This window comes from Diabrotica virgifera, chromosome 5 (assembly GCF_917563875.1).
Source record: "Diabrotica virgifera virgifera chromosome 5, PGI_DIABVI_V3a".
In the NCBI taxonomy this organism is placed as follows: Eukaryota; Metazoa; Arthropoda; class Insecta; order Coleoptera; family Chrysomelidae; genus Diabrotica; species Diabrotica virgifera.
Window position 1 is genome coordinate 49,731,988 of NC_065447.1, and position 13,946 is coordinate 49,745,933.

The following is a 13,946-nucleotide window of genomic DNA, read 5'->3' on the forward strand; positions in this document are numbered from 1 at the left end:
CTGCGTATGTCAGTACGGGTCTAACACATGTCTTATAAATGCGGACTTTGCTTTCGGTGCTCATATATTTATTCCGCCAGATTATATCCCTCAGGAAACCAGATATTCTCGCTTCTTTCATTGCCTGCTGTTTTGATTCTTGCCACAGATGCCTGTCGCTAGATATTTCCACACCTAAGTATCTGCAATCCATTACCTGTTCGATTATATGGTCGTCCACTACTAACTTACATCTAATTGGGTTCCTGGATATTACCATCGATTGGGTTTTCTCTTTGGATAGTGTCAGGTTATACTTTTCGGCGGTTATTTTGAATTTTTGTAGTAGGCGTTGTAAGTCATCTTCGTTTTCGGCTATTAAGATTGCATCATCTGCGTAGCAAAGTATTCTCATGGTTCGGTTACCCATTTTGTATCCCTGATTCATTATGTTAACACTACCTATAACTTCATCCATTATTAAATTAAATAGGCATGGACTGAGGCTGTCCCCTTGTCTAATGCCTGCATTGATTTTGATTGCTTCCATGAGCCCGTGTGTGGTTTTAATTCGTGTTTTGTTGGATCTATTGAGCTCTTTGATTATGTTTCTATACCTCTGACCTATATTTTTCTTTTCAAGGATACTGAGCACGTCCTTTAATCGTACTCTGTCGAATGCTTGTTTCAGATCTACAAAGCATGTGAACATGGGCTTGTCGAATTCTATTGATTTCTCAACTAATTGTCGCATTATGAAAATAGCGTCTATTGTAGATCTGTTTGGGCGAAAACCCTGTTGTTCTTCCGATACACCGGCTTTCTTATATATTTTTTGGGATAGAATTTTTGTCAATAGTTTTGATGTAGAATTGAGTAGTGTAATTCCTCGGTAGTTCGTAGGATCTGTCTTTACGCCTTTCTTGTAGATGGGTATTGTTATACTCTCTCTCCATTCCTCTGGTACTGTCATGTTGTTTACAATTTTTTGGAATAATGTTGTTATCTCTTCTATTATTTTTGTACCTCCGTATTTAATTAATTCATTTGGTATATTATCCGGACCTGGTGATTTTCTATTTTTTGATCTTTTGATTGCTTCGTTTACTTCTTCTTGGGTGATGTTGTCATTCTCTGTTTCTTCTTGGTGAATGTTTTGTAGGTCATTTCTTTGTACTTCATTATTATTCGAAAAGTATTGACTTAGTGAAAAAACTATATAGAAGAAAAGTTGTTTAGAATTAGTCATTTTATCCAATTCCGGTCTTATTTTGAATGTATTTTTTTCATCTTCGAGAGGGGGTATTCCCCTCCATTTTTTTAAATGGAGGGGATGTAGAATTGTAAACTTTTTCTTATATAATAATAGACAATTTCAACTACCTATTCCCAAATTTTCATCCTTCCTTTATTTTTTTTGGGGTCAGATTTTCTTTGATCGGGCTACTATTGTTTTGTTAATATTAAATGAATTAGAGTATGTAATTAAAAGAATTATTAAAGAGTAATTATTAAATAATTAAATTTAATAATTAAATCTTTAATTATTAAATAATTAAAGAGTATGTAATTAAGTGTTTTTATTTAAATATAAGTGTTAAAATAATAATAAATAAAATAAGTTCGTAACAATATACTCACTTTTAAAAAATAAATGTCTGAGGTGCCGCGTTAGGATTTATAGAGACTTTTTCTCTAATGGGGGGCCAAACAATTGTTTGCAGGCTCTCCTCGTTTAGAAGAAACATGGTTTAAAGCTGCTGTCCGGACATCTTGATAGGGAAAATGTTGTATTAGTGTATTATGTAGTTTAGTGCGGAAATCGTCTTCTGTGTAACGCCATTGTAGCTATACCTGTAACAAATTATCGGAATTAACCAATTTATAATACACTGCGCGTCATTAAAAAGAGGCCACCTAAAATTTTTGACAAGTTTTAATTTTTACGAATCCTATAAGAAATTGCTTGTCATTAGATGTTTGTGTAATGTTTAAGAATATGTTTTAAAGCAGTATGCAATCATTTCTTAAGAGACTACAGTAGCGATCAACAGGTAGCAACAAACGCGTTCCAAGATTGCGGCTCTAATTTTGAATATTTTGTCGAGATATTTGGCACACATATTCGTAATATAATAAAGAATGGCGGTACAGAGCCCAATTTCAGAAATATGTTAGTACGTGGAAATTACCCTATAACTCAGGGCTCCCCAAACTTATTCGTATTGTGACGCCCTTGGGACTTTGCTATTATTTTGCGACGCCCCTCAACCCAACCCCCAATAATACTTATCAATTTTAGCAGTAGCCTAGTAACAGGTTATAGTTATAACAAAAAACACTATTTTAACATAATTTATAATTTTTATGAGAAACTAAAAACGAAATCAAAACATAAGCACAAAAATAAAAAGGGATATTTATTTATGTAACAGGCTCGGTATTGTGAGGGATGTGATTGCTTTTTTGAGCACAGCTTATGAAACCGGGGCTGCAGTTTGAAAATTGCCACTCTCATTTCTTTTTATAAGTTTATGTTTGACCTGTACTTGTTTTTAATTACTGCAATTGCAAAAAAACCTGTTTCGCACAAGTACGAAGTCGCAAATGGTAACAAAACCTTTAATGCAACACTGCTGATGGCTTATATTCATGAGAAACTGAGCTAGAAAATTTAAACAGTTTGTACTTGTCGTATTGAAACTTTAGGCTGCAATCACAGGACAATTCTGTCAGTTGTTCTTCTTCCTTTGTTGAAATTTTCGATGGTGTGGATGACTAGAAAGGGTTTCTGACGCAGTCACATTGATCCAGATCTTCGGGAAAATATTTCTCAAAGTGTTCGCTCAATGATAACATGTGTTGTGTAAACATATTTTTTTAAAAGGGATCGAGGATGTCTATCGTTTTTTCTTATAGAATACCTTATAAAGCAGGGAAACAGTCAATTTCTTTATCTTCGAATTTTCTCTTCCATAAGAGCAACTTCTTCTGAAACCTAGTAATTTATTAGGATCACTCACAACAGATTACGGAATGCGTTCGCCTCCAGTGTTGCCACTGTCCGGATAATTATTCGATTTTGGATAATTTCGTGGACCATCGGATAATTTTCGGATTCAACAATTTTTTGAATAATTTCGGTAATTCAAAGGTCTATCGATTTGATGTTATATTTTTATTTGATTTATTTAATAATACATATATTTTATACTCATTTAAAATCAAATAAATATATTTTCTGTATTAAAAGTCCGCGCTAACACGCGACGCCCCTGGGACAACGTCGCGATGCCCCTGGGACAACGTCGCGACGCCCCTGGGACAACGTCGCGATGCCCCAGTGCGTCGCGACGCACAGTTTGGGAAGCCCTGCTATAACCAAATAAAATATTGAAAAAAGGAGCCTGTACCGCCATTAAGAAGAAAAAAAAAATAAACTTTCTTCAAATAAACTTTTTTATCCCATGCCTAGATTTTGTGTAATCTTGGAACTACTAAATTTTTTTATTTCTAACAATAAATCGAACATATTATAACTAAATAACTAATTAGGCAACATAGAGAAATTATCACTGTCATTTTGACAAACCTGCGTCAGATTTTCTCTAATCTGTTCTGTCATTCGTTTTTGTTGTTTCATAGGAAAGTAGTGTTTATTGATAGTTAATTTATTATATATTTGTTGTATAAGTTGTTGGCCTCTTTGAAAGAATAGATTGTTGTTAATTGTGAGTTTTAGTTATATGTAGGTAGGTAAGTATATTTTACGTAAAAATATTTCGAATTCTAATGCGAGTATATAAAGTTTTAGGAGGATTTTTAATTCTAAAAATATTATCAATATTTTAACAAAATGGAAAAAGTAAATCAAACGAAAAATAAAGTGAAACCTTCCAAGAAAAAGTCCATTAAAAACCGTGCCAAAATTATGCGAAAATCGAAATTTGTTTCGCTTCACAACAAAAAATATTTATTTATTATTGTTTTATTATTAGATATTTCATGCAAATACCTTTCTAAATACCTATCTTAACATAAAATGTTCACCCATTTTGGTTTATTTTTATAAATATCTATTTATTAATAATAAAATCGTTTTCTATTACTTCCATTTAGCGCGACTATGATATTGTCAAAATATTAATCTTAGATAATGTCAAATATTACCACTGTTGCCAAAGTTTATGATACTATCTCCCTAAGTTATATGTTGTTGCTACCTGTTGATCGCTACTGTTTACTCTTAAATAACAAACGTCAAAAAAACTTCTACAATGATGATTTTATTGGAAAATAAAAAAATTAACATTGTACATTTTTTCTGTTTTCTTTATAAAAATTACAATAGTCGTGATTTCTAATATAATGTATTGCCACCTCTATTTTGAATTACACTGCTCATTCGACATGGTATTGCATTGATTAAATTCTAGATGTTGTCTTGAAGAAAACTTTTCATGTACATTTCATGTCTGGTCCAGGCTCTATTTATCGCAGCACAACTAGCATTTAACATTTCTGCTTTACCTGCGCTTTCGGGACCTTCCAAGCACATAAAAATCCATCATTAATTTTAATAACTATAACGTAAATATCGACAGAAATTCAAAAACAGAATACATGTGATTCCAAAATGTTATCAAGTTTTTTTTTTATTGAATAACAGAAAAACTAAGATAAGAAACTTTTTATATTTTCTTTCATTAAATGAAATTTTCATATAAATTTTATAAAAACTATATGTCTACTGAGGGACGTAGGTACATATTTAAGTTTCTACCTAATGCAATAAATAATGTGCATTCAAGTTAGTGGTAAGGGTAATGGAATGAAAAGCATTTCTGTATGTAAGTTTTATTTGAGTTCAAGCTCATTATACATTGTTTAATGTTCAACGAAAATACACGGTTCTTAGACATTACTACGGTTGCCTAAATCGACTAACCAATGAACATTAAGGGTGAGATTACGTCACGAGAGTTTACTGTCATTTGAAACGTAATATGATTTTTTTCGAATCCTGAGAAAACCAAGTATTTTAGAAAAATTTAAACGCAGGATGCAAGATTACATTATTACCGAGGGCGGAAAGCTCCTTAGAATAAACGAAAAGTTTCTTTTGAATGAAATATTTGAAATTAAATATCACACTTCTCTTTTATTTTCAGCCCTGTAACTTATTAAAATAAACATTATAGAAGTTTTCAGGGACTTTCAGCCCTCGGTAATAATGCAGTCTTTCATTCTGAGTTTAAATTTTTCAAAAATATTTATTAGTTTTCTCAGGATTCGAAAAAAATGAATACAATTAAAACACATTGAGAATTTTGACATGCGTCAAAATTTTGCATTAACTCAATGTAAAATTCTGAACTGTTGAATTCCAGCTTCCCTAATAATTATTGTACATCAAAAGACATTAGAAACTATTTGTAGAGGATTGAAATCTGTATTGGAAATAACTGTTAAAATTGGTCTACGTAATTAAACATATTCCAAAATTTTGTAAAAATGTAATACATTTTAGTTTTCAGCCCAAACTTAGGCCACACACAATGCAATAATGTTCACATTTTTGAACTGTCAATATTTTTATTTTATCATCTATTGTTTAAAAACAATACAGTTGATAAGATACAAGATACCCTCAGTTGCGGAGAATAAAGAATAAGGATTAATAATAAAGATTTTTTTTTCAGTCAATGGTGTGAGCACTGTCAGTTAAATAGTAACGTGTGGCCTTACTTTTACACGCATACCTATTGTGGCGAATGTATCATATTTTTCAAAATTTTGGAATGCATTTAAATCGTAGAACAATTTTAACTTTTGATTTTAATACCGATTTTAATTCTCTACAAGTATTCTCTCATGACTTTTGATGTAAAATAATTAGGGAAGCAGGAATTCAACAATTCAGAATTTTACATTGAGTTTCCTATGGCCCTTTTTACGATTCACCACCCGGTATAAGATAAAATGTGTACTATTTGTCTCATTATTTCATAATAACACAAATAATACACATATATACACAATAACACACATTCAATGATCGAAAATCATTTAAAAATATGGGAATGTAAACTCTTGTGACGTAAAGTCAAAAATATAAGTCTCCCCACCACCGTCGGACAAGACAACCGTAATAAAGTCTAATAACCGTGAGGAAAATACATAAATGAGATACGTTTTGCATAGTGCATAACATCGCATAGTGTAGCCATTTTCACTCGATGGTTTCTTAAGTAGAGTTACTAAAATTATAATATGTATTTTAGTGAAGAGAGAGATACTTTAGTGTTAATTGGCCACTAATAGAAAGTCAAGTAATAAAAAGAACGGTAATTCACCTATCCAGCGATATAAAGTTTTTTAAAATCGGTTGTCAAATAACTGAGTAATTAATTTTTAAAATGAGAGGTGCAACATGGATGTCAGGTACCTAAATAACATACCTAAGCAAACTGATATTATGTTATGTGATCTCCACCTTGCATCTCTCATTTTAAAAATTAATTGCTCAGTCATTTAACAACCGATTTTAAAAAAATAGGATTCACTGGATAGGTAAATGACCGTTCTTTCAATTTACAAAAAAATATACTGGGTGTTTCAATAAAAAAAAGTCAACGTGTTTTTTCAAAAATCCGCCATTTTTTATTTAACAGCGATATAAAAAATTCAGTCCATCCAAACAAAACTTTTACTAAAATAAAACATTTCTACGAAAACCGCATATTTCTATCTTGAGTCGTTTAGAAGTTATAGGCCGTTAAAATGGGGGAAAATATAAGTGGACACCCGGTATAAGGTTGAACCTGGTTTATTACTTAAAAAATTGGGAAGTTCTGGCGTTTCAATTAATGCATTATCATTTTTATATCCTTATTTGTCAGGTAGACTCAATGAGTTGAGTTGGTAATCAAACAAATATTGAGACTTTTGAAGTTCCTCTGGGTAGTAATCTAGGGCCTGTCTCGTTTGCTTGTTTTAAGAATTACCTTTCCAACTTCCTCACATGCTCCTAATTCTTTATTTTTGCTGGTGATTTTAAGGTGTTTAGGGTTATTAAAGAACAAAAGAATGGTTCTCTATTAAAACAGAATGTTTCTGAATATTGAAAAAAATTCTGTTATAACTGTCACACATAATAAAAACTTCACTAAAACGTCTTACTACAGTAACAATAAAAAATTACACGAAAATATTGAATGTAAATATCTGGGTGTGAACTTTCAGTCAAATTTACAATTCAATGAGCATTACATGTCATTACAATTACAATTTTACATTAAAATTCAATAACATAATTACTAATAAAGTGTTTAACATATATTTATAATTAGAAATGCATAGTTTAGATAGCAGATTTAAATTGGAAAATACCTTGGTTAGACCACATATTTGCGTATGCTTCTGTAGTTTGGGCACTGCAAGCAAGCCAAATATACAAGAATGAAAAAACACAAAAAATATTTATAAGATAATGTATTTGATGTGTCAGAAGACATAATGGTTATCCATACCTATTGCCAGGAAAGTTTCAACTTTTTGTCATTAGGAAAGAGGCAGAAAATGCAGGCAACTGTTTATAAATTTTATTGTAAATGTCTAAAATACAGATATTTCATTTATTAAACATATTAGCATGTAGGTTCACATAAGCCTTAATTGAATCGTTTATTTCAGAAAGGGGTCAAGTGACTAATTTTGACAAAATGAGTTTTTGGTGGATTTTTTTTAATTTAAACGTAAATACAGCTTCTGTTGCAGAAAGGAATCAATTGCTGCCATAGGTGTTGCCTTGGCAGCGCAGGGAAATTAGCGTTTAGTGCAGAAAGGGGCCATGCAACGCATGACTCCTTGCTTAAAAATTGTGTAACCACCAACTTTATTTCAGAAAGGGGTCAAGTGCAAAAAATTATTTATTTTTTTCTTAAACAAATTAACAAGATAAATTTTTGAAAAATACAATACTTTTTGACAAACACTACAGGTTATTAGTGAGAATTCTTATTTTATATAAATAAAATTTTTGTTGAATGTAAACACCAATTTTATTTCAGAAAGGGGCCAAGTGCAAAAAATTATTTTTTTTTTCTTAACCAAATTAACAAGATAAATTTTTGAAAAATACAATACTTTTTGACAAACACTACAGGTTATTAGTGAGAATTTTTATTTTATATAAATAAAATTTTTGTTGAATGTAAACACTTTTTTTTTTGTTTTTCTCAAAAGCAGGTTTTTGTGACTTGACCCCTTTCTGAAATAAACGATTCAATTGTAGACTGCTATTTTGAACTAAAGTGGTAGAGTGTTGTCATAAACAAAAAGATCTTCTTAAAGTTCCGTCTTCTATCAAAGGTTGGAAATTATCATGGCTATCCGGACCCTATAGACTGCAGCTCTAAGTAGTTTTCATCACATGTCCTGAGTACTCAAGTTTACATACATCTTTTGATAGTTAATATTATTTCCTATCCGCCTCATTACGTCCGCGTTTCACATTCTTTGAGTTAATGATTCTTCTGTAACACCAAATTTCAAAGGCAGCTAACTTATTCAGATGCACTTGTTTTAGTGTCCATGCTTCCAAGCCATGCTGGAAAGGAGATTGTGGTGTCATTGACGAAGAGTGTGTAGCATCTGATGCAATGCTTGCAAGGTCATTATACTAGAAATAGTATGGACCTGAGGAACACCAATATTAACAACACTCTCCCCTGATGTTGTCCCAGACTATACCTGTTCTTGAGGTATGATTGGATCAAATTGACACTCTGTGGACAGAAGTTATACCTTTGTAGTTTTTTTTTCAAGAGTATCCCATGGCCCATACTTATTTATTTATTTATTTTTATTTATTTATTTATACGGGCAAGCCCAATTCGGTAATATATTAATAAGATATTGATAATTACAGTGTTGAATATATAAGAATAAAATGAGAGAGTACAAAACATTTAAAAAGACATGACAAAGTAAAATAATTACAAAACATTAATTACTAACAAATAACAAGGTTATGACATTGCTAAATATTTAATTTGGTTAAATGGTTCTTAAAAACATCAACAGAGTTACCAAAAAGTAAAAGGTCACCTAGGGAGTTAGCAAGTCTTAGTGTTCTAGGAACAAAAGTAAAATATGAGTAATTATATCTATGAAAAGAAATATGAAAGGTTTGAATTTGTCTTGTTGATCGTGGTGGAACAAACAACAATATTTTAGCAAGGAGTTCAGGGCAGTAATATATGCCATTGATAATATTAAACAATACTGTAAGATCTTTACGCTTCCTATGGATATCCAGAGAAGAGATATTCAAAAATCGTTCCATATCTGTATAATTATAATTGATGTGTTTTTTGAACCCAATGTATCTAAGAAAATTATGTTGAACACTATCAAGTTTGTTCTTGAGGTGTAAATAATGTGGGGACCAAACTGGAGAACAGTAGTCAAGGTGCGTCCTGACTAAAGAACAATAGAGCATTTTAATAGCGAACACGTTCGTGAAATCACGAGTTGTCCTTTTAACAAAGCCAAGCATTTTCATGGATCTTTGAGTAATATTGTTGATGTGATGGTTAAAGCTCAGAGAGGAATCAAGAACAACACCTAAATCTTTAATTGAGTCTACTGTATCCAATAATTGATCATTTATGGTATAATTAAATACTGATAAATGATGATTCCGACAAAACCGGATAATGTGACACTTGTTGACATTCAAATCCATCCCATTATCAAGACACCAGTTGGCTAAATTATCTAAATCCGATTGCAATGATATTGCATCATCTTGATTATGAATGATTTGATAACATTTAAGATCATCAGCGAATAAGAGAGCAGAAGTGTTAGAGAAGCAGGTGACGATGTCGTTAATATACAGGTTAAACAAAAGTGGACCCAAATGAGAGCCCTGAGGTACACCAGAGGTTACTAGAAAAGTGTTGGAGTAATGATGATTAACCCTAACCTGCTGTGTTCTATTTGTTAGGTAACTGCCCAACCACTTCAACACAGAACCTTCTATGCCATATAATTTGAGTTTATGTAACAAAAGATCATGGTTCACCCTATCAAAAGCCTTGGAGAAGTCAGTATACACTGAATCAATCTGCAACCCCCTCTCCAAAGCTTCAGACAAGGTATCAACATAAAGCAACAAACTAAGTTCTGCTGATTTACCACAAGAAAATCCGAACTGTTGAGAATTTAGTATCCAAGAGCAGTCATAATTAAGGTAATCAGTAACAATACTCTCAAATACCTTGGGAATTGTGCCGAGAATAGAAATAGGACGATAATTCGTTATGTCAGCTTTATTACCTGCTTTGTAAATTGGAGTGACATAGGATAGTTTCCAAAAGTCAGGAAATTCCCCCAACTGAAGGGATTTATTAAAAATATGATAAAGCGGCCGAGACAGAATAAAAGAGAATCGTTTAAGAAAAATGGGAGAAATACCATCTGGCCCAGGTCCCTTATTGACATTAACAGTTGAAAGTTTTTCATATATTTTTGAAATTGGTATAATATAGGAAGATACACAGACCTTAGACTGTATTAAATTGTCATTATGCTTAAGAGTTTTATTACTAAAAACTGAAGAGAAATGGCTAGCAAATAAATTTGCAATATCGTTGCCATTAGAGGCTAGTGTATTGTTGAGTGACATTGAGACAGGCATACTATTATTTTCTTTCTTACTGTTTACAAATTTCCAAAAATTTTTTGGATTAGCTTGGATCGAAATCTCAGTTCTTCTTCTTAAGGTGCCGAGACCGCTTGTCGATCGTTGGCTCTCATGTTGTGCAGCATATTAACAATCATTGTCTTATTTACAGCCGCACGAAATAGTTCAGTGCTAGTTTTCCCAAACCATTGGCGTAGGTTTTTAAGCCAAGAAGTTGTACGGCGGCCCACACTTCTTTTTCCCATTATTTTACCTTGCATGACAAGGTGAAGTATGTCATATTTTTCTGGTTGAATGTATATAATTAGCATAACAATTTTTTGATAAAATTTTGCACTGAGCTCTAAGTTGACTAAAACCCGCATAATTCTCAGGAGACCTGTTACTCTTGTAAATTAAATGGGCAGTCTTTTTGTCACGTATTAATTGTGTAAGTTCACTAGAATACCAACCAGGAAATTTCTTTGTACAAACTTTTTTCAATGGAACATACATATTAAGCACACAGTAAAGAATATCATAGAAAGTACCTATCATCTCGGAAAGTTCTTTACCACTTATAAGACTGTCCCAATCAATTGCTTCTAAGTATTGATAAATGCAAGGAAGATTAGCTTTATGAAAATCATAGTAGTATTCACCATCACCTGCAGTAGTGTTTTGATCAAAGTGTAGCTGTAAGATAGTTTCAAGTGGAGGATGATATAAGTCTGGAGGAATCAATATATCAACTGCCGAGGTTATCACAAGCTCTTCTGATGAGAGAACAAGGTCTAGAATAGCGCCTCTAGAATTGACAATGTTATTTAATTGGAATAGATTATGAAGAGCACACATATTTGAGATAACACCAATCGCCTCCGTTTCTGCAAACGATGTATTAGGTTTAGCAGTTGCCGATGAGCAAAAGTCTTCAAGTTCCCAATCAGCTGATGGCAGGTTGTAGTCACCAAAGAGGTATAATTTAGAATTTGAATATTGTTCACCTATACTAATAAGCTGATCGAAGTGCACTTGGTACTTGTTAGGTGTAGACTTTGGTGGAATATACAATGCTCCCAAGATAAACACCACACAAGTGAACAAAAAGTTGCTCAATGGAGGAATCTGACGGAATAATTTTTACGGAAAATTTCTTCTTAGTGGCTATTAAAACTCCTCCTCCTGTTACAAATTTGCTAGATTCAGGTGTACGATCTTGTCTGAAAATGTTGTAATTTGTCAATCCAAGTTCAGCATCATTGAAATCGGCAGTAAGCCAAGTTTCTGTAAAAATGATTACATCGTAGACACAGTTTGACACATTAATACTTAAATCAGTTAATTTGGTACGGAGTCCTCTAACGTTTTGGTAATAAAGAGATAGCTTGCCCGGGTTTAGTGTTTTTTTTTGGTTCCTTTGGACAATTTTTGGTACGTTATTGATATATTTAATTATTAGATCTTGTTCACCTGCATGTTGACGGGCTAGTAGTTCAGTCTTGACGGTGTCAAACAGTTTCCGTTGAGTAGGTGTTTGGTCAAGAGATATGAAGATCTTTTTCTCTCGACTAACCTTTATCTTGTTTTTAATTATCAAATGAACATCCTCATTTGAAGATAATATTAACTTGAGTGGTCGATGTCCATTTTTGTTTTTCTTGCCAAAACATACCATTTTCATACCATCCAATTTAACAGAATCATCAGCAGTAGATAGAATATTTTTCACTTGTTCAACAAGTGAATACAATCAAATTCCTTACTCAAGTCACAAAACACAGAGTTTAGATTAGGATTATGTGAGGTTGTTAAGGCTATGTAGCTCTGCACTTCGACCTATAGAGATCTTTTGTGCATACCTTAATCTATACTAAAATCACAATAAAGATTTACTAGAAATAAAGAAACCAAGACATGTTGAATGTTACGAGGAGCACTCCCGAATCATGATTTACAATGTATAAACTTTGTCAATCATGATTCAGGATTGCTCCTCATAACATTCCATGTGTCTTAGTTTGTTTGTTTCTAGTACATCTTTATTGTGATTTAACTATAGTTAAGCTCTATGATGCCAATACTTCTGATGAAGTTGATTAGCATCCTAGGAGACTTGTTTCCTATAACAGAGGGCCTTAGGGTGATCTCTTCTAGGAATTTTAGTTGTTTGCAGGACAGTTCTACGCAGTTGCATAGTATGTATATGTTCTGCCATTTCTTTTTCGTTGTCACAGAAATGACAGTTGTCATCTGATTTGCCCATTTTTTTGAGATGATATCTCAGAGGGCAGTACCAGTGAGAAAGCCAGTGGCCATTTTTATATCTTTTTTACACATTTCGAGAAGGCGGTTTGTTGCAGTAGGTGACACTTTTATGAGCCTTTTTGCTTGCCTTTGTCCTGGTGGGTTAGGACAGTATAGTTGTAGTTGATTGAGTTCCCAGGTCTTTTTGATAGTCCACAGAAGGGTTCTGGACCTTGGAATGGGGTATTGACCCCTTCTTTTGCCAGGCTATCAAAACCTGGAACCCACATTAAAGTTACTTTGTTGCATTCCTCCAGCTTCTTGAGGGATTGTTTACAGTCCCAAACCAACTTTGACTCACAAGTAAATGACTTTAGAGCCTTTAAGGCAGCTTGACTGTCTGATAAAATAAAGACTTATGCCCTATAATGTCTCGGTTGAGACATTCTTAAGCACTAATGTCTATGGCATGCATTTCTGCCTGAAAAAGAGTTGGGGCGTTTCCAAGAGATTTGGATAGACTGAAATTGGACCCAGTAACTCCCTCTCCTGTCCTTTCACTTATCTTAGATCCATCTGTATACCATACGAGTGAACCTTCTCCCAGTTTCGGTTCAACTGCTTCACCCATTTGATGGTTTTTTATGACCACTTCAAAGTTTACTTACATTACAAAAAATAGTTCAGGTTCTGAGAGAAGTAGTTAACAAAATATATGCAGCGAATGTGTTAAATAGGAAGCAAATTCAGCACAAAGTTCTCAAGTGAATAAATTCAAAAGAAAATTCTCATTTTTGAATAAGTATACATGTCATGCACATGTATACAATAACAATAATAAAACATGGAGTTATAAATTTTACAAATAGATAAGAAGTAAGAACTTGAAATAGTTCCAAACTATACTAAACTTACAATCAAGATGCAGTAGAAATAAACAAACCAAGACACGTTAAATGCTACTAGGAGCACTCCCGAATCATAATTTACAATGTATAAACTTTGGAAATCATGATTTGGGATTTAC

At 32.7% G+C, this 13,946-nt stretch overlaps 1 protein-coding gene across 3 annotated transcripts in view; it reads right to left on the reverse strand.

The window, feature by feature from the left end:
* Positions 1-13,946, reverse strand: part of LOC114341448 (uncharacterized) — a 148,751-nt gene that overhangs the window by 131,033 nt on the left and 3,772 nt on the right. For all 3 annotated transcript variants that reach the window (XR_007698444.1, XM_050652482.1, XM_050652481.1), the window contains exon 2: positions 1,621-1,833. The gene's annotated coding sequence lies outside the window, so the exon portion shown is untranslated. The remainder of the gene's footprint in view (positions 1-1,620; positions 1,834-13,946) is intronic.